Source organism: Cetorhinus maximus, chromosome 1 (genome assembly GCF_964194155.1).
Source record: "Cetorhinus maximus chromosome 1, sCetMax3.hap1.1, whole genome shotgun sequence".
In the NCBI taxonomy this organism is placed as follows: domain Eukaryota; kingdom Metazoa; phylum Chordata; class Chondrichthyes; order Lamniformes; family Cetorhinidae; genus Cetorhinus; species Cetorhinus maximus.
The window spans coordinates 245688386-245710280 of NC_135879.1; the positions used below are offsets into that span (position 1 = coordinate 245688386).

Here is a 21895-nt window from a genome sequence, read left to right on the forward strand (position 1 = left end):
CCACCCACCCCCACCCCCCACCCACCCACCCCCACCCGCTCCTGCCCAGCCCGCCCACCATAGGAAAAATCCACGGGCTGGATGAGGTTTCCAATAGGAATTAAAAACAAAATAAAAATGTTGAAATGTAACTTATAACATGGCCCTGCTCATGTGGAATGAGGGGACATCTTTTCAACATTTCTAAGATCTTTATTTTTGGATTTTCATAAATCTTCAGCTCCCTGAGGCGGCTCTGTGCTTCAGGGAGCCTTCACTGTGCTCCCCCACACACCCACACTGTGCACCCCCACATATAGACTGGACTAGTCAAATTGGCAAGGGTAGCCTCAAGGGAGAGTTGATAATGTGTATTAGAGATTGTTTCTTGGAGCAATATGTTGTGGAACCAACCAGGGAGCAGGCTATTCTGGATTTGGTTTTGTGTGATGAGTTGGGATTAATTAATGATCTCATAGTAAAGGATCCTCTAGGGAAGAGTGATCATAGCATGCTAGAATTTCAAGTTCAGTTTGAGAGCGAGAAGAGAAATGTGAGTCCCACACTAGTGTTCTGGAGTTAAACAAAGGCAACTACATAGGCATGAGGGCAGATTTGGCCCTACTGGACTGGGCAGGAAGACTACAAGGTAGGACAGTTGATGAACAGCGGCAGATATTTAAGGGGATATTCAATTCCTCCCAAGTAAAATATATTCCAAAGAGGAAGAAAGATGGTGTGAGCGGGAAAAAGCATCCATGGCTAAGCAAGGAAGTTAAAGATAACTTAAAGGCAAAAACTAAGGCATACTAAATTGCAACGGTCAGTGGCAGGCTGGAAGACTGGGAAACTTTTAAAGATCAACAAAGGGTTACTAAAAAATAATAAAAAGAGCAAAGGTAAATTATGTAAGAAAATTAACGCAAAATGTAAAAATTGATAGCAAAAACTTCTACAAGTATATAAAAGGAAAGAGAGTCGCTAAAGTGAATGTTGATCCCTTGGAGGATGAGACTGGGGAGTTAATAGTGGGGAACACAGAAATGGCAGAGACGCTTAATCAATATTTTGCCTCAGTTTTCACGGTGGAGGACACTAATACCATCCCAGTAGTAACAGGTAGAGCAGAGGATATAGAGAAGGTGGAACTCAGAACAATCACCATCACTGGAGAAAAAGTACTGAGCAAACTATTGGGATTAAAGGGTGGCAAGTCCCCAGGACCTGATGGCCTACATCCCAGGGTCTTAAAGGAAGTGACAGTGGAGATAGTGGATGCATTGGCTATAATATTCCAAAATTCCCTGGATTCTGGAAAGGTCCCAGTGGATTGGAAAAATGCTAATATATATCACTCTTATTCAAAAAGGGGGTAGGCAGAAGGTAGGAAACTATAGACCAGTTAGTTTAACGTCTGTTGTTGGGAAATTATTGGAATCCATTATTAAGGAAGTAGTAATGGGACATTTGGAAAGTCAAATTGCAATCCATCAGAGTCAGCATGGTTTTATGAAGAGTAAATCATGTTTGACTAATTTGCTAGAGTTCTTTGAAGATGTGACAAGCAAAGTGGATAATGGCGATCCTGTAGATGTGGTATATCTGGACTTCCAGAAGGCCTTTGATAAGGTGCCGCACAAAAGATTAATACACAAGATAAGATCACACGGAGGTTGGGGTAATATATTAGCTTATATAAAGGATTGTCTAACCTACAGAGAGCAGAGAGTTGGGATAAATGGGTCTTTTTCTGGATGGCAAGCTGTAACTTGTGAGGTGCCACAGGGTTCGGTCCTTGTGCCCCAACTATTTATAATCCATATTGATGACTTGGATTCAGGGATAGAAGGTACTATAGCTAAATTCGCAGATGATACCAAAATAGGTGAGAAAGTAAGTTGCAATGAAGAAATAAGAAATTTACAAATGGATATGGACAGGTTAGGCGAATAGGCCAAAATTTGGCAGATGGAATTTAACGTGGATAAGTGTGAGGTTATCCATTTTGGTCAGATGAATAAAAAGGCGACTTATTATTTAAATGGAGAAAACTTCAGAATGCTTCAGTGCAGAGGGATCTGGGTGTCCTTGTGCATGAATTGCTGAAAGCTAGTATGCAGGTACAGCAGGTAATAAGGAAGGCAAATGGAATTTTGGCATTTATTGCTAAAGGAATAGAGTATAAAAATAGGGAAGTGTTGTTGCAACTGTTCAAGACATTGGTGAGACCCCACCTGGTGTACTGTGCACAGTTTTGGTCCCTTTACTTGAGGAAGGATGTAGTTGCATTGGAGGCGATTCAGAGGAGGTTCACTAGATTGATTCCAGAGATGCAGGGCTTGTCCTGTGAGGAGAGATTGAGCAGTTTAGGCCTATACTTGCTAGAGTTTAGAAGGATGAGAGGAGATCTAATTGAGGTATATAAGATGCTAAAGGGGATAGGCAAAGTAGACATGGAGCGGATGTTTCCCCTTGTGGGGCATTCTAGAATGAGAGGCTATAGGTTCAGGCTAAGGGGTGGTAGATTTAAATCAGAGATGAGGAGGAATTACTTTTCTCAAAGGGTCGTGAATCTGTGGAATTCACTACCTCAGAGTGCAGCGAATGCCGGGACGCTGAATAAATTTAAGGAGATAGACAGATTTTTAATTAGTAACAGGTTGAAAGGTTATGGGGAGAGGGCGGGAAATTGGAGTTGAGGCCGAAATGAGATCAGCCATGATCGTATTGAATGGCGGGGCAGGTTCAAGGGGCTGAATAGCCGACTCCTGCTCCTAGTTCTTATGTTCCTTATGGGCAGGATTTTCCCGTTGGCGAGCAGGGGGCAGGGCCAGATTGCTGACGTGTAAAATGACGCGCGGTGACGTCGGGAATACGTCACCACATCACCGCGCGTCATTTAGATTTTCTGTTCGGCAGGCGCACAGCCAACTCGGCTGTGCACTCACCGAGCTGTCAAAGGCCTGTTAAGGCCATTAATTAACTAATTAAACCTATTGAGAAAGCTGCCCGTCCAACCTTAAGGTTGGCGGGGGGGCAGGCAAAGAGCCCAGGCGGCCTTCGCATTTTTCATGAAACCTCATCCACGGGACATGTCTTAAATTTTTTTCTTTATTAAAATTTTTAAAACTTATCTCCCTGAGGCACCTCCGAGCCTCAGGGAGATTTCTGCGCTCTTTGCGGGGAAGAGCGCACTCCTGACTCAGGGAACCCCTCCCCCGCCCGCACGGGGAGCTCTCAGCGCTTCCGGGCGCGCGTCACGCTGGGAGGGCCTTAATTGGCCCGCACACGTAAAATGGCACCGCGGAGCCGATCGGGGGTGCCGATCGGGGGCGCGCAAGCCCGTGCACAACCTCCTGGACGGTGGTGGCGGGGGGAATTCTCCCCAGGTTGCAAACAATTCATCAGAAATAATCGATCATACAGATCATCATCCTTTGAAGTTTTTGGACAAATTTCGTGACAAAAGTGCTAGACTTCTCAGATGGAGTCTATTGTTACAGCCATTTAATCTACATACGATACATATTGCTGGAAGAGAAAATCTGTTCGCAGATGTGTTATCAAGAGTTTGAAGCTTGAAGGAAAATGGGACATTTCAAAAAAAAAACCTGACTGAACTGGAGTGATTTTTGTTGATACCAAGGGCTTGTATATATATATATATATATATTTATGTTAAGGTATGGTAATGGTAATGTATTAGTGTAATAAGTATAGGAAATAGTGTGAGATGGGTTATTAAAATGAAGCCGTCTTTTAGAATTATGATGGTTCATTTTTCCATAAGGAGGGGGATGTCATGAAGCTATTAATGTATATAATATTCTTGAAAATATTTTTCCTTTAATATAGAGGTTTGGTCTGCAGGTATTGGATTAAAGCCAGCTAGTCTGGGTGCTTTAATATGTTCTAGTTTTGATATGTAAGAGAGATGGCGTGCATTTACATTTTTTGAAAAGAGCATTCAAGAAGTGGGATGAAAATTGTCGCCTTTCTAACAGCTACCAAGCAATATGTTTATATTACTAATAAACTTGGTACAATGAATGAGGTTTAAAAATGCTTTACCTGGTGTTGTGGTCACTTTGACAAACGGACCACAGGAGTCTCAGGTACAGGTCACAATCATTTATTAGAGCAATTGCAAGAAGAGAACCATCTCAATGCAGCTTGAGATAGCACTCTGCTAAATCACAAGTGTTCAACATGTTTATACATTATTGGTCACTTACAAGAACAGTTTCCAGATTCCGATCTCGTCAACATATAGGTTTGCATTAAACAGACATCTCTGTTAATAGGTACATGCATCTTATGTCCCTATCTTTCACCCAGTTAGAGACCTTCCGTCCTATCTAAGCTGGGACCATCTGTCCTTCCCCTATCACTTAATCTATGTTATTGCCATCCTCTGACTCCAGTCCGGTTCCCAAGGCCTTTCTGTTGCTTACAAGCCCTAAGGCTGTGCAAGGTTCATCTGGTAACCTTTAACTGTTAATGTGCTTGGTAGCACTGGCTGCCTGAAGATTTTAAGTAATTCATTCCCTTTCATTAAATTCTCCCTTACCATAAATTCTTACTTACTTTCTTCCCCCTAACAGTCACCCCTTTTGGCCCTTGGCCTAGTCCAAGGTAGCCAACTATAGTGGTACTGTCTGTCCCTTTACGCACTGCTGCCCATTGATGCTGGCCAGTCACCCAGCTTAGGGTTGTAAAAGGTACCGTCAGACCAGCTGTATCATCTGGCCATTCAATTCAGGTCTTTGGCTTACTAAATTTGTCCCCACCAGTATAAAGTCCCCCAGCACCACCCTTTATTTTTGCGACCTTTGAGTATGATGAAATATATGTTAGATATATAATCAATATCAGTTGAAGTATAACTAGGGCACGGGAGATAATCCATGGGTGTATGTGTACATTTGTGTCCCAGTTCCACAGATCCTCCCACCATGTGAAAGAATCTATTCGATCAATACCTTCTTTTAAGGCTCTAACCTGTTGCTGCAGTGTATAGTAAGTCCTATACATTTGTTGAGCCTGTCTCTGAATCGCAGTTAAGTGCTCTGGTAGTAAGGGAATTTCATCGGAGAGCTGGTTCACATACTGCGTCAGGTTATCCCTAAGGCTTTCCATGACCTGGATAGTAGTCGTTCTTCTCTTGTATATTTTGGCCAGTTCCACTTTCCCTACCCTTGCTGGCACCTGTGGGTGTAGGCACACTGAATGATTGTGGATGGGGCATATCCAGTTGATCCCGTACTGGATCTTTTGCTGCCACGTGGTAATACAATATCTCCCATTCCCCGTGTATGCAACATGGGTCGGTTCTTTTGCAGCCCATATAGTTTCCATTGTACAATTTGCTGCTGCTTCATATCCGCACTTCGCTTCCTCCGTCTCATATACTGGATGTGCACATACTACTGCAGTGGTCTCTATACTACACCCTTCTAATGTGGTGCTAACTATATTTCCTTCTATGTCTACTGCATATGGCGGAATATTGTGGTACTTAATATAGTAATCCCCCATATAACCCCAATATTTTCTACTCTATATAATGTTCTGCTGGGTGTTGACATAGGTATGACAGGTATCACTAAGACAATGCCTATTAGCATATTATTATTTACTATACATTCAACATTCATTCTATATACACGTGTTAAACCTCTGAGCTGGCAACCAGTCAAGTCATGATCCTTATGTCGTGAAAGATTAAATAAATGTTCATTAGTTACCCATAAAGGAAGTACCCCTTCATTAATCTGTCTTAAATTCTCTCGGGCTTGTTCCAGTGCCCAAGATCAGGTGCTGCAAACATCATTTCTGTTCGCTTCGTCTGAAATATTTTTCCCTATCCCAATGTTTATTGATAGTCCCCGCATGACCTTTGAGCACGGTAGCCAGGTTTTGGATTAACCGTGTCATGTCCTGGTCTGTGTTTAATTGGGTGTTGTGAATTCCCTGTTCCCATTCTAAAATCTCCTTAAGCTTGAAGCTCAAGGTCCGGACCTTCTGATCAACAGTTGCCAGGTTCTGAATCAACCACTGATGTCCCTGTATTGAATATCGTGGCAGCGTCATTTATCAGGCTGCGCTTATTTCCGTTTCCTTCTAGACCTGATCGCATCCCGCCGTTCAACTGAGATGCTTCAGTCACCAGCTGGTCTATTCGAGCCGTATTTACTGCTCGAACATGGGCTGGGCACCACTGAGGCGGGGCAATTCCCGATATGTTCAATACCAGCTCGCGGTGTACATTATCATACAAAACTTCTGATTAACCAGCACCAAACCATTCGTCGGTCCTGGATGCATAGTTGGACAAGGTGGGTCAGTCAGTGTGGTTTGAGGGGCTTCAATTATCTCTACTCGGACTGTGAAAGTAGACGTGGGAGGTGGCTGGATAGTGGCTCTTTTGGGCGGACCTCCCACGCCCGATCTGAACCAAAGCCTTACTACAATTCAAAAGCACTTGTTCTCCTACTGTTACATTTATCTTTCCCCGTTGCGTGTCGCATTCGGCACTGTCCGTGCTGTACCAAAGTTCCTTCTGCGGTACAGGATGAGCAGTGATGATCCCCGACCTTGTTGCCAGTACTGATACGCCCACGATTAGATCTGTGGAGACATTAACATCGGCTCCCGTTCTCCAGGTTACCGCTTGGTCAATTGTCATGTATCTTTAGCTGTGTGTAATGCCTCCATTTACTTTGCGTTTTCATATCTACAAGTGCACATGTATCACCTGTCATAATTACCTTGTATGGTCCATGCCACCTGGGGGCAAACCCTGTTTGCTCCAGGCTCACCTTGACCATCACCTTATTCCCCACTTGGGGGGGCGGGGGTCCATTGTTGCTCTTTGGATTTGCCTGTTTCCATGTCCTTAATTATCTGTCGGTCTCTGACTTCCTTCCTTAACTCATGCAATTGCTTACTCATTTCCCTCACGTAGTCTTGCATCCTTTCTTTTAATGGTCCTACATCTCCCACTCCTACTATGATTCCCTCGGGTAACTGCACTGCTCCCCATGTCATTATTTCAATTGGGGTGATCCCGGCGGTCCTGCTTGGGGTGGCCCTAAGGTGCATTAGAATATTGGGCTGTTCCCTGTCTCTTGAATTGCTTTTGCGATTAATGTTTTTTTTTAAAGTTCAGTTCATCCTTTCTACCATCCCTGAGTTCTGTGGCTGGTAGGGAATGTGGAATTTCTGTTTAAATTTAAATTTATACATTTCTTTAATGACTTTTCCTGTGAAATGAGTTCCCTGATCTGAATCCATCTGGATAGCCACCCTCCACTCCTTCCAGTCTACTGCCTCCTGCTGCTGTCCCAGGTCGGACCTCAATTCCTTAAACTGCCTACACAACTCTACAGTGCACCGTCTTATCCTACCTTTCAATGGCTCAGTGTCTTCACTTCCAGTGGCGGTGCTGTCTGGGAGCCGTTTAACTCTGTCTGTCATCGCTTTATCTGGAGGTCGAAAATGGATCGTGTCCGCAGGGACGCAGTGTACAAGCCCCTAGATGAGGGGGGAAAAAAACGTGCCCAATATCGCCCTCATCCTGATGGCCACCTTTGTGTGCGGCTGCATCAAGCTGTGCGTAGATCCTCAGTATGCAAACACCAAGTGTCACTACGTGCTGAGGTTCTTCCTGTCCCCGGTGTTGCGAAGGATGGGTCTGGCCACACTGCCGCGGAACCCTCCAAGTAGTTGGACCACCTGTCCCTCGTGGAAAAATTTGTGCAGAGAAACACCTTTGACCACAAGTCCATCAGGCAGTGGTTGGCATGTAATGTCTTAGAGGCCCTGCGGGAAAAGGAGAGGGTGGATCCTGTCAGATGGTTCCCCGAGCAGACTGTCAAAGTCATTTGGCAGAATGCCTCATCGCCAGAACTTTCCAACAAGCACCAAGATGTAGCTTGGCTGGTGGTGAGAAAGGCCCTCCCCGTCAGATCCTTCCAACATGCCAGGAGTCTCACCCTCTCCGCACGTTGCCCTCGAGGTGGCTGTGGTAGGGATGAGACCATTGTTCATCTCCTTGTGGATTGTGCTTTTGCAAAGAAGGCCTGGAGAGAGATGCAGTGGTTTCTGTCGAGGTTCATCCCGAGCAGTTCTGTGACACAGGACTCTGTGCTCTACGGGCTGTTCCCAGGGACAAACACCGAGACAAACATCAACTGCAGCTGGAGGATCATCAACTCGGTGAAAGACGTTCTTTGGTCTGCCCGAAACTTGTTGGTCTTCCAGTGCAAAGAGTTGTCCCCGACCAAGTGTTGCAGACTGGCAATTCCAAGGTCCAGGACTACGTGCTGAGGGACGCACTAAAGCTTGGGGCAGCCGTCACAAAGGCACAATGGGGAAAGGTCGCCGTCTAAGACCTTTCTGCCACAGTGCACCGAGGGGCTAGGAACTGTTGAGAGCCCCTCGGGCTGTACAGCTCACAATGAATGTATACATTGAATACTAATTGTATTATAATTGTATTGAAGCACCTCAGAGTGCAACATGACGTATGTTGATAACTCCAACACCATTGCACTGTCTGATTGTCTGTAATGACCATATTGAAATGATTGTAATATTCATTGATTGTGTTGAAGCACCTCGTGATCCATGTGTAAAAGTTGAATCTGATTGCACTTTTTGTGATGGCGATTTAGAAATGTTTTGTAATGTTCTTCTAGATATTTTATGAATAAAGTATATTTTTCAAAAAAAGTCTGTCATCAAGGTGTTAATCCTGCGGTCTTACTTTTTGTAGCTTGCAGGCACATTAATATAATTAGTAATACATCTATTTAGCCTTTTTCCAGCTTTCCCTGTACCAATATCCATCTTGTGGTAAATTGCTGTTAAGTATTATTTCTCCTTACATTTCAATTCCTGAACTACAGATTCCACATAGTTATACCTCTAAGTTTTTTTTTCCCCCTGACCATGATCATCCTAAGATTCTCTTGAGGTCAGTTACCTATTGTCTTGATCGTTTATAATGTTTCCTTGCTCTTTAGGCCGTATTAACTATTCCGTGTCAACGAGGATCTCTGTCTCTAGATCCTTGCTTATCTCCCCGCTGTGCGTCTCCAATGTCTCAGTTGATTGCCAGATTATCAAATTCAGTTCCCTTAAAACTGTTTGTATATTGCGTCCTCTTTCCCTAACCCTTTCTCCTATTTGCCTCATACCATTTTACACATACAACAGCTCCCACCTTATCTTGTTCTGGTGTCTGGGGAGAATTTAAAATCCAATAAAGTATTCCAGTTCTGTTGAAGGGTCGTGAGGACTCGAAACGTCGACTCTTTTCTTCTCCACCGATGCTGCCAGACCTGCTGAGTTTTTCCAGGTAAATCTGTTTTTGTAAAGTATTCTCATAACAGTTTTAAAAACAGAAATCAGGCATTGACATGTTCCTTATCTTCTTCTCAAACAGCATTTTATTGACTCAGAAGTAACCCAGTAAATTGTGTCTGACCCGTTTCTTTTAGAATGATCCCAGATTCATTAACTCGGCCAAACATTCGATTTCTGCCAAACTTTGTCAAGGTCTTGAGCTTAGCTTCATATTTTGGGAACAGACTTTACAAATACAAAAGCTTGCAGCATTTGAATTGGTGCCAATTGTTGTCAAACCTTTTAAAATGAAAATTCCCTTTTGAGAACTTTATCAAGAACCTAACCTCAAACTTTTAAACTTTGTAAGAAATATAATTTACGCTATCAAAATTAAAACTACCTCTTTCTTATGTGTATTGATCTGTATCCAGATTAGAAGTCCCATATGTTTATCGACACATTCTTTATCTTTGGATAGCTTCCTTGTTATTCAAAGTAACCTGTTACTTTGCATTATTAATTATGCTGCACTCTACATCTCAAGATTGTCCCAAATTCAAATTACAGTGCTGTTGGGATGCATATTTCCTTTCATATTTAATCCATCTCTTCAAAAGAAACCCCTTTTTATCCGTTGGAACCACCTAGAACGTGTGTTTGTGCCTTTTGGTTTTCCTGGAATCCCTTGAACTTCAGGTAATTTTTCCCCTCAGAATTTTAGAATACCAACTACTGTAACTCGTATATATCAATCCCAATCAGCTTGGAAGCTGGTGATGCTAGTCTGCAAGGAGGTGGTACAAAGGTTGGTTCATCTAACCCTGTTTAGCTTTATGATACCTTCAAATTGCGATTTTTGCCAGAAATCTCAACTCAAACTTTATACTCAAAACTTTGGAATGTTTGAGTATACTTTTCCTTTAATCTAATGTGGGGCTTTCAACCCTAAAATGCTGAACTACACACACAAATGATAATTTAAGGAAGGAAATACTTTAAAGCTCACATACAAATGCTTCCTTGCACACAAACAAACATATATTTAGAGGTATGTTTTTATATTCCTGAATCCTTAACTTAACGACTTAAAACTCGCATATTCTAAACGAAACTTCAAACTAGCAGTGGGGGAGATAAAGGGATCTTGAAGGCTCCACCTATAGGGACCATCAAACCGATGAAAGCTCACATTTCCCCTGCTCCTGCCTGTGAGTGCTTATTAACTCCCCTAGTGGTAGCTCCCTTTCCTCTCTTTCTCTCTCTTGAGCACAAGCAGCTCTTGTAACTTAGATCCTTCATTTTTTTTAAGTTACAGAAAATTCAGTAGGAAACCGTTCGGGCCCCAATCATCCTTCCACAATTTCTTGATTAATTTTGACTGTGGTTCCGCTATGGACCTAGTAACAGAGTCCGCGGTTCCCCAGTCGAGTTCCATAGCTCTATTCTGTTTTCCTGACGGCCTTCTGTTCTTATATCCCCGTCTTTCTCTGCATGGGAGGTTCGCGCAGCCCTAACAACTTAGTTATTTGAGGTGTATGCGGTCTACTTGTATAACTAGGGTCTGGCCTGTGCGGCTTCGGCTAAGGTTGTATTTCAAACCGTAGCCTGCCTGAGCGGCTCTGCCTCCTCTTAACTGGGGTCTGGCCTCTATATCCTTTCCTGAGTCCTCCTCCTGATTCTTTTGATACTTGACCGGACCATTCTCCAGTAGGCTTACTGCACTAACTACGGGTGATAAATAAAATATACTCACCCACTTTGCAGAGCCGTCCTGAGGATCCGATCCGGGTATCCTGCCGACTACGCCAAACCATTGTGGTCACTTTGACAAACGGACCACAGGAGTCTCAGGTACAGGTCATGATCATTTATTCAAGCAATTGCAAGGAGAGAACCACCTCCATGCAGCTTGAGACAGCACTCTGCTAAATCACAAGTGTTCAACATATTTATACATTATTGGTCACGTACAAGAACAGTTTCCAGATTCCGATCTCGTCAACATATAGGTTTGCATTAAACAGACATCTCTGGTACATGCATCGTATGTCCCTATTTTCACCCATCTAAGCTGGGACCATCTGTCCTTCCCCTATCACTTAATCTATGTTATTGCCATCCTCTGACCCCAGTCCGGCTCCCAAGGCCTTTCTGTTGCTTACAAGCCCTAAGGCTGTGCAAGGTTCATCTGGTAACCTTTAACTGTTAATGTGCTTGGTAGCACTGGATGCCTGGAGATTTTAAGTAATTCATTCCCTTTCAATAAATTCTCCCTTACCGTAAATTCTTACTTACTTTCTTCCCCCTAACATTGATGTTTGGTTAAATCTATGGGTTGTTGTTGCTTTAATGGAGATTAGTTTGGGAATTTGTTAAAGGTTATGATAGTAGTAATTTGTGGCCATGTGTATATATATTTTTTTTTAACCTGTGTAAATTAATAAAATGTTTCATTTAGTTTAATGTAAAACTTCGAGAACTAGTGGTCTGATTCCTGAATTTAGAGTCGCATCACAAACATAACACTTAAAATTATAGGTTAAGACAGTTGTTTAAAGTTTCCCTCTGGGATTTTTAAATAACTCCACTTTACCAACTGCATCGATCATAACAGCCACATTGGGCAATGATTTTTTACTTAAAACTTGTTTATTTATCAATTACTTATTTACCAAAGAATACATACATTTGTAGAAAATAGAATACATCTTTTTGACAGTATTTGCAAAAAGACCTATTTAAAAAAGCAATGCCCAATGTATTTCTGATGAGAATGTTAATAATAATGACTGACAAATGGACAGAACATTTTGGGGAACAGTCAATCCTAACATAATTCTGTTTTAATTTACTCCCTATAATACCAGTTTTTAGTTGGCATCTCAAAAATTAGATTAGGATGTCTAACTAGTCGTAAATGATGAAGTCACATCAAGAAGCTTGACACCATCCAGGACAAAGTAGCCCATTTGATTGGCACCACATCCACAAACATTCACTCCCACCACCACTGACGCACAGTAGCAGCAGTGTGTACCATCTACAAGATGTACTGCAGGAATTCACTAAGGCTCCTTAGACAGCACCTTCCAAACCCACAACCACTACTACCTAGAAGGACAAGGGCAGCAGATAGATGGGAACACCACCACCTGGAGCTTCCCCTCCAAGTCACTCACCATCCTGACTTGGAAATATATCACCGTTCCTTCACTGTCACTGGGTCAAAATCCTGAAACTTCCTTCCTAACAGCACCGTGGGTGTACCTACACCACATGGACTGCAACGGTTCAAGAAGGCAGCTCACCACCACCTTCTCAAGGGCAACTAGGGATGGGCAATAAATGCTGGCCCATCCAGCGAAGCACACATCCCATGAATGAATAAAAAAAGACCTGCGATATTCAAATAAGCAATCAAGGGCTTGTTACCAAGCCAATTTACCCTGATAATGCACCTCCCATGTCACAAAATGTTTGGCATGGGCAGCCCAAGTTTTTAAATGGAACTTCACAGGGCGAGAAGGAAGTGGGGGGTGGTGGTCGATGTTTTGGGGCTGCCCTTTGCAGATCGGGGCTGACCACCTTAAGGTCGAACACCCCTTCCTTCCTAACCTCACCCCTCCCCCGGCCTTAAACCCAAGCCCCCAACTCCTGCCTCCCTCCCTGGCCAGCTGTAACCCCACCCCGGCCAAGACTCTGGACTTACTGGCTCCAGGGAGCCCTGTTCTGCCGAAGGGTCATGAAGACTCGAAACGTTAACTGATTTCTTCTCCACCGATGCTGCCAGACCTGCTGAGTTTTTCCAGGTAATTCTGTTTTTGTTTGGGCTTTCTCTGTCTTCTTCTTGTACTCCCGGCAGTGGCCACTAATGCACCCTTGGCGCTACTGGGACTGATGCAGCTGCTGGCCAATCAGATTGGCTAGCAGCTCCAGATGTCACCACATCCTCTCCAGTGAAGGACAGAACTGCCATACTGCCCTTGTTAAGCCCATGTGCAGCATGGGGCAGGACAGTGTGGAGCGGGTCAACTCCATGTTGACTTTATGTCCTGGGGTTTGGGGTGGGTGGAATCAGTCCACTGCCCCTGCATCCTCCACTATATTGTTCAGCCCACTGTGACAGACGCTGTGCCTGCACATGTGAAGGATGTGCTCCCCCTACTGTTGCAGCGCAATTAAACGCAGCCTTTAGATCATCACTTCTGCCCCACTTGTTTTAAGTTCCTTTGCTAGTTTGTTTTGTTCATTTGTTTCTCTCTTTTTTCCTCCACTTTGTGTTTGGACGGCAGCTATCTTGCCATTCCCACTTCCTCTAGACCCTTCCTTTCTTTATTTAATTTACTTATTACCACTCCCTTTGGCTTTAGAATCATGAAACCTTTTGTAATTTAATCTGTCCTGCACTCCACACTCTTACAGACCTTCCCTTTGGTTCTTTTCCCACTCTCCCCCAATTTCACTTGCTCAAGATCCATTACGTTTCTGAATTTTCCCAGTTCTGATGAAAGGTCATTGACCTGAAACCTTGGGCAGGATTTTCCCCTTGTCGGGGGGCGAAGTTGAATTGCAGGCGCGCACAGGCGCGCCTCCGATCGGTGCCCCCGATTGGGGGCGCGTCGCCATTTTACGTGGGCCAGCCAACTAAGGCCCGCCCAGTGTGACGTCCGCATGGAAGTGCTGTGCGCTCCCTGTGCGGGCGAGGGGGGGAACTCCCTAGACCTGAGAGTGTGCTCTTTCATGCATGCACACGAAAGAGCGCACTCACCTCCCTGAGGCTAAGTGCTGCCTCAGGGAGATCGGCTCTACTGTCAAAAACATTAAAAATAGAAAAAAAAATTTCCCTGACATGTCCCCCCATGTGACATTGTCACATGAGTTGGGACATGTCCATAACTTTTTAAAAAACTTTAATTAACTTTTTTAAAACCTACATGAAACCTCATCCCGCCCGTGGATGAGGTTTGATGCTTTTTCTGAAGCCCGCCGGGGCTCCTGGCCTGCCCAGCCAACCTTAAGGTTAGATGGGCAGGTCCATTAATTGCTTCAACGACTCTGTCACTGGCCTCAATTGGCCATCAGCTGATTTTGCTGAGCCCCCGCCTATCTAAAAATTTAAACGGGGCGCAGTGACGTTGGGAGTTCCGCCCGACGTGACCACGCGTCATTTTACACATCGATGAGCGGGCCCCAGCTCCCCCCCGCCCCCATTCCCACTCGCTGATGGGAAAACCCTGCCCCTTAAATCTGTTTCTCTCTTGTTCCGCAGATGCTGCCTGACCTGTTAAATATTGAAAAATATTTTAATGCTTTTATTCAGCTTTTTTTTTGCATTGATAAGTGGTGACACATTTACACGAAGATTTATAACAGAAATATAAAAATTGGGAATGGATGTTTGATTTAAATGGGACTGATGGTTCAATGACACCCTCCAGATCACCCAATTCACCAGTTCTCCGTTTTCTGCAACAAGACAGATGCATTAGAAAGTGTACAACTCCAAAACTGCTTCTTAATGGGTCAGACCTAAAAGTACAAATTATAATTCTTTGGCAATTATTTTAGAAGATTCAGTTGATTGCACATGGTAATTTGATTGGGTAGTTTCCTCTGTTTGTACCTTTGATTTTCAGCCTTGGCAGGACTGCCTGTTTTAAAGGAAACAATGAGTTTCAGTTTCATTTCCTGTAACTGATCTGCGTGGGCTCCCAGGCGGTTATTGCAGACAGCTGCGAAGTTTCAAGATTCATTCGAACATCCGGTATCAGCGGGAGCTCCCGAGGAGCCACTCACTCCAGGTAAGAATTCAGTAGCGACAGCACAGGGTGGTTGATTATTCCACTCCACTGCCCTCCTTGTGTTCTCTGGATTATCTTTTTCAGCATGACATAACCAACACACCCTTATAATCTAAGTAACAACACTGAGATCTTTGAGAAGAAAAAGGCTCATGTTGAATAAACTCACCTCTGTCTGATCTGATTAGTGCAATAGAATGGGCAGAAGTTGCTTGAGACTGTGTTTACCAGTTGGCTATCAGGGGACTGCAGAAGAATTTAAGGAATTAAGTAAAGCGCGAAAATGAGATACAGCTCATGACATGCTAGAGATGGACTCTTCCAATCACACTCCAAGCTGCCTCTGGAAATGCTGACAGAAACACACTGTTGTGAAAATCATGATAATATTTTAGAGATAACTTTTAGTTCTGGGAAGATTATTGTTGTGAAGGTACGGTAATTAAAATGCTGGGCTTTAGAGACTGCCAGAGCACCTAAAAGAAAATGGCAGTTCAGAAGGTTACCCCTGTTTGTTTAGTAGAGTCAGAACAGATGAGGTGGAGCCAATGAAACAGCACAAAACAAAAACAGAAATACCTGGAAAAACTCAGCAGGTCTGGCAGCATCGGCGGAGAAGAGCAAAGTTGACGTTTCGAGTCCTCATGACCCTTCAACAGGACTAAGTAGAAATAGGAAAGGGGTGAAATATAAGCTGGTTTAAGGGATGGAGGGGGTGTTGTTGGGACAAGCAAGCAGTGATAGGAGGAGATAACCAAAAGATGTCACAGACAAAAAAACAAAGAGGTGTTGAAGGTGGTGATATTATCTAAAAGAATGTGCTAATTAAGAGTGGAGAGCAGGACAAGCAAGGTACAGATATCCCTAGTAGGGGTGGGTAAAATAAACCATGGATGGAATACATTTAAAAATAATGGAAATAGGTGGGAAAAGAAAAATATATATAAATTATTGGAAAAAACAAAAGGGAGGGGGAAGAAACGGAAAGGGGGTGGGGACGGAGGAGGGAGTTCAAGATCTAAAGTTGTTGAACTCAATATTCAGTCAATAAAGGCTGTAAAGTGCCTAGTCGGAAGATGAGGTGCTGTTCCTCCAGTTTGCGTTGAGCTTCACTGGAACAACGCAGCAGGCCAAGGACAGACATGTGGGCAAGAGAGCAGGGTGGAGTGTTAAAATGGCAAGCGACAGGGAGGTCTGGGTAATGCTTGCAGACAGACTGAAGGTGTTCTGCAAAGCGGTCACCCAGTCTGCGTTTGGTCTCTCCAACGTAGAGGAAACCGCAGATCTTCTGGTTATCTCCTCCTATCACTGCTTGCTTGTCCCAACAACCACCACCCCCCTTCTTCCCCGCACCCCACCCCCCAACCTTAAACCAGCTTGTATTTCACCCCTTTCCTATTTCTACTTAGTTCTGTTGAAGGGACATGAGGACTCGAAACGTCAACTTTGATCTTCTCCGCCGATGCTGCCAGACCTGCTGAGTTTTTCCAGGTATTTTTGGATTTCCAGCATCCGCAGTTTTTTGCTTTTATCTCTGTGTTTAATTGACTGCCGCTTCTCTTCAAGAAATGCCTACCTTGAAGAAGTTTTGTTCTACTCTCCGTCAGGATTTTCGAATACAGCCTTCCGGACTGAATATTGAGTTCAACAGCTTTAGATCTTGAACTCCCTCCTCCATCCCCACCCCCTTTCCGTTTCTTCCTCCTCCCTTTTGTTTTTTCCAATAATTTATATAGATCTTTTGGTTATCTCCTCCTATCACTGCTTGCTTGTCCCAACAACCACCCCCCCAACCACTTAAACCAGCTTATATTTCACCCAATTCCTATTTCTACTTAGTTCTATTGAAGGGTCATGAGGACTCGAAACGTCAACTTTGCTCTTCTCCGCCGGTGCTGCCAGACCTGCTGAGTTTTTCCAGGCATTTTTGGATTTCCAGCATCCGCAGTTTTTTGTTTTTACCGATGAAACAGCAGGTGGGCTTCCTTAGGTGGAGAACTGGAGATGTGTTGTCTACACTCCTTGCAAAGCAGTGCAATCCAGAGAGATGTTTTGTTTTGGGAGTTAGAGCTAAATTAGTTGAAAAGCATTCCATGAACCCTGAAAGGCTACATTGCCATGGAGATGAGTGGGGCTGAAGAAGGTTCTCTGATTACAATTTATCCGTGTTTGCTGGGAGAGGGTGTTGGTTGCACTTTGGACCTCATGTGGTTTGAGGCTCAGCGAAGCACTGAGGACTGAGAGAAGGCTCCAGGCAGTTGGGAATCAGAGAAGGCCTGGGGGCCATTTATAGCTCAATGCAGCCAAGTGACTGGAGTTCAGAGAAACCCCAGTGGCAATCCCAGCTTGGAGAAACTAGCAGTTTGTGAAAGAGTTGGAATTGTGTCAGTAATTGGAGGTGGGAATGTAGCTTTGTGAATCCCATGGGACATAGTGTCAGGAGGAGATTGAACCATCGGGAAATGAGCAGTCATTGAGACAGTCCCAGTCGAAGCAGCATTTGAGGGAATTCAGAGGCTAATCTTCGAAAGTGAGGAGTTGAAATCCATGGTGAGGAAGACAGAGTTTTAATGAAATTTTGTGACTCACGGTGGTCACTGACGCCTGAGTGGGTTGCTGGGAAATCCATGGGATCTGTCTTGGTTGCATCTGCCATTTAATGTGCAGTGTGGTATGTTTGACCACAGTTTGCCTGTTAATTCATTGTTGTTAATTCTGATTATTAAGGTACAAGATTGGAAATCATTTTACTTTTCTAAGTTTGTATAGTAAAGTTTATATTGTTTGTTTAAAACCATGGGATCTTGTGGTTTTATTCTCCAGGTGGGTAACTGGGATTTCAAACTTTGGCAACTTTGAACAAAAAGTTACTGGTCCCTGACCGGATCATAGCAACACACGTTTCCTGCTGCTGTTCTGTAAGTTCCCTTTTCGTGGATGATCTCCAAAGCTCTGCATTTCTGTCCAACTGAGCAGAGCTTGGAGTGGTGCTGTCTCTAGAACCTGCTCCTCCTCCTCACCATCTGACAGCCTAGCATTTTTAAACAAGTATCCACTGAGGCACCTGTACTGGTGAAGGGTACACTTGTGACACTTGACATTGCATTTTCAGAGTGCTCACCTTCCTCTGAGGACTCCTTGGCCTCTTCCCACAGCAGCTCCTTCGTTACCCTTGGGGAACCTGTGGGGGATAAAAGACACATGGGGAAAGGGTTCAAATTTGACATAGTGAAAATCATGATATTTCAGTTAGTGGCGGCATCAATTCAACAGGAGTGACTTTTAAATACTGAGTGGCAGCATCATATCTAACTCTGCCATCATGTCTCTGGGCGGCCTCCATCACCAACAACTAATATCTGTGTCATCCTGCCAATCCCCAGGGTCTCCTTCTGTGGGCTGGGTGGCAATAGCTCCAGGTCCACCCCGTTTCTCTGCAGCTCCCTGGAGTTTTGCACTCTCCTCTCCTGGGAGAAAGAGAGTTACGATTGTCAGAAGTGCAGAGGACGGAATGAGAACTTTTGAAGAGGGTGACTGTGAGGGTTAGGTGCGAGGTGACAGTAGGCTGAGGCTGAGTGTGAGCTTTGGCTGCACAGATGGAGATTTAAGGAGGTGCCTGGAGAGGCAGGAACGTGTGGAGCTGTAAGGTGTGTCAGTCAACGCAGTGCTGTGCAGGAGAATGCTAGGGAGGTCAGGGAGATGGATATCACCTACAAGTGGTATATCACTCATCTTTGTTGACCTAATGAGGTCATTGATCCTTTTATGGCTCTGAATCCAGGTCCTGGGCACTACCCTGTTGATAGCCTCTGCTACATCCAGTCAAGCTTTTTGGGTGGCTGGTGTCTTTTTACTATCCACAGGAAAGAGAATCTCCCCACTGGCTCTCATCAACTCAAGCATATCCGGGCAAGTCAAAGAACTGGGAGTAGGAGGGTCGGTGTGAGGGGCGGGGGTGGGGCAGGGGTTTGGTGTGGGGTAGACTTCCTACATCTTCCTTCCATTTTCTTGCCTACTGTTGGTTTCAGGAGCCTTCAGGCTCTTCCTGGATATACTAAGCCTTTACCATCATTCTACCTGCACTCTGTGATTGGCTGGAAAACATTTATACTACAGGGGTAAAGGGTGTTGATTGGGGGGCATGTCAACTCTGAATGGGCGAGGTGTTCCCATGGAAATTGCAATGGGGAACTTCAGGCTCCCCAAGCTCATGGATAAATCAAAAAAGATGCAAAGATTGAATATTTTCCTTGAGTTTGTAGAGAACAGGTCCCTGCAAATGAATGTATGTCACTTCTAGCAAGTGTAAATGAGGCACGTTACAAGCTTGACTGATTATCTTAAATAATTCAAAAAATGTCCACTTATAGATATGATTCTGATTGGACAGCACTTTCTGAACAAACCAGAGTGTGCTAATAGTTACACTAACAACCAATTTAAGATAATCAGTCAAGTGCATAATGTAGCCTTTCCCTCAAGAAAGATTACTGCCAAGAGGGTAATTGAAGGGTTGATTCAGTTTTTCGCTAGTATGAATTGCCAGAGCGGTTCACTCTGACCAAGGGCCAAATTTTACGTCACAAGCATTGCAGGAAACAATGGGCAGAATTTTCCACTCAGCCTGCGAGGGTGGGCCCAACACGCCGACATGTAAAATGACACGTGATGATGTCGGGTGTGCGTCCCAACGTTATTGCGCGCCATCGAGATACTTCATTTGGTGGGCGCGCGCTGGAGTCGGCTGCGCGCCTGCCGAAATGCAAACGGCCTATTAAGGCCATTAAGAAATCAGTTGAGCCACTTGAGAACGCTGCCCGTCTAACCTTAAGGTTGGCGGCAGGCGGAAAGCCCCAGCGGCCATTGCATTTTTCAGGAAACCTTATCCACGAGGGGGATGAGGTTTCCTGAAGCTTTCATTAAATAAATAAATAAATAAATTTTCATAAATACAAAAACATGTGTCCACTCATGTGACACAGTCACACGAGGGGACATGTTTAAATAAATTTTTAACTCAATTCTTTAATTATTTTAATATTCATTCAATCTCCCTGAGGCAGCTCCGTGCCTCAGGGAGATTGAAGCGCTCTTTCGTGCACATGCGCTAAACAGCGCTGACCCCGACTCTCCCTCCTCCCGCACAGGTAGCGCTGAGTGCTACCGGCTGCGTATTACGCTGGGCGGGCTTTAATTGGCCCGCCCACATAAAATGGCAGCGCGCAGCCGATCATGGGCAGCGATCAGCTCCGCGCCTGCCTCTGCCCCCGCCTGCTTCCGCCCAGCCCACCTGCCATAGGAAAAATCCTGGCCTATATGTAGTTTAGAATAAAACAACTTAATTCAACAGCATACACCCACAGTCGCAAGAGGCATAGGAAAGATGCCATCAAATCTTAAAGTCTATGATTAAAGTATTACCTTGAATATCCAGAGGATTAGGATAGAAGAACTTCATTTTAATTGTTTTCAACTGTGGAGGTGAGTTACTCATCTCAGACTCCCAGATTCTGACCTGCTATTGTCTGTATTTATATAGCTGGTCCAATTCAGCTTCTGCTGAATGGTGACCCTCAGTGTGTTGATAGTGGGGGAATTCAGCGATGGTAATGGCATTGAATGTCAAGGGGAGATGGTTAGGTTTTCTCTTATTGGAGATGGTCATTGCCTGGCACTTTTGTGACCTGAATGTTATTTACCACTTAAGCCCAAGCCTTAACGTTGTCCAGGTCTTACATGTTGATGATAATTTACTCATAGGGCCACTGTTGCACTTTGTTTCTTGTTAACCATCCAATTGGGATTTCAGAGTTTTTGGTGAAATCATCATTTTGATGAAATGGATGTTTTTTGTTGTTATCACCCTTGGCCAGACCCATAAGTTGTTGGTAATATAAGGTTAGGGACCAGTAACATTTTGCATAAAATAGACAAAGTTTGAGATTCAGTGAAGAAAGCCACAAGATTCCACAGGTTTTGAATAAAAAAAAATAAACGTCACTAAACAAGGTCAGAAAAGTAAAACAATTTACAATATCTATCTTTTACTCAAACATGGATTTCTCAACAACCCACCCTGACGTCAGTAACACTAAGTCAGCCAATCTTGTTGGAAATCTGTCTCTTCACCTTTGAAGGTCTCGCCTTCGAATTCTCCCCACAAGTTGAACCAGACTCAGACGGCTTCAATGACGGCCCACCTCACAGAGTGTCAATTTTGTCTTCTGAAATTCCGTTCTGCTGGATTCCTGAGTGTGCTCCAGCTCACAAGCACAGCTTTAGATTGTGGATGGGAAACAAAAGCTGGCCTTGCTAGGGTTGCCCACATTCCATGGAAAAATATAGGAAATTCACAAATGCTAGTCTTCAGCCAATTCGATTCACTCCACGTGATATCAAGAAATGGCTGAAGGCACTGGATACTGCAAAGGCTATGGGCCCTGACAGTATTCCAGCAATAGTACTGAAGACTTGTGTTCCAGAATTAGCTGCATCTCTAGCCAAGCTGTTCCAGTACAGCTACAACACTGGCATCTACCGGCTATGTGGAAAATTGCCCAGTTATGTCCTGTCCGCAAAGAAGCAGGATAAATCCAACCCAGCCAATTGCTGCCCCATCAGTCTACTCTCCATCATTAGTAAAGTGAAGGTGTTGTTGACAGTGCTATCAAGCAGCACTTATTCAGCAATAACCTGCTCACTGAGGCTCAGTTTAGCTTCTGCCAGGGCCACTCAGCTCCTGACCTCATTACAGCCTTGGT

The 21895-nt window shown here is 44.2% G+C and overlaps 1 protein-coding gene across 1 annotated transcript in view; it reads left to right on the forward strand.

Annotated features, from left to right (window-relative positions):
- The first annotated feature begins 15090 nt into the window (after positions 1-15090).
- LOC144688610 (uncharacterized) overlaps positions 15091-21895 on the forward strand; it is an 89267-nt gene continuing 82462 nt past the window's right edge. The window contains exon 1 of the mRNA XM_078555388.1: positions 15091-15134. The gene's annotated coding sequence lies outside the window, so the exon portion shown is untranslated. The remainder of the gene's footprint in view (positions 15135-21895) is intronic.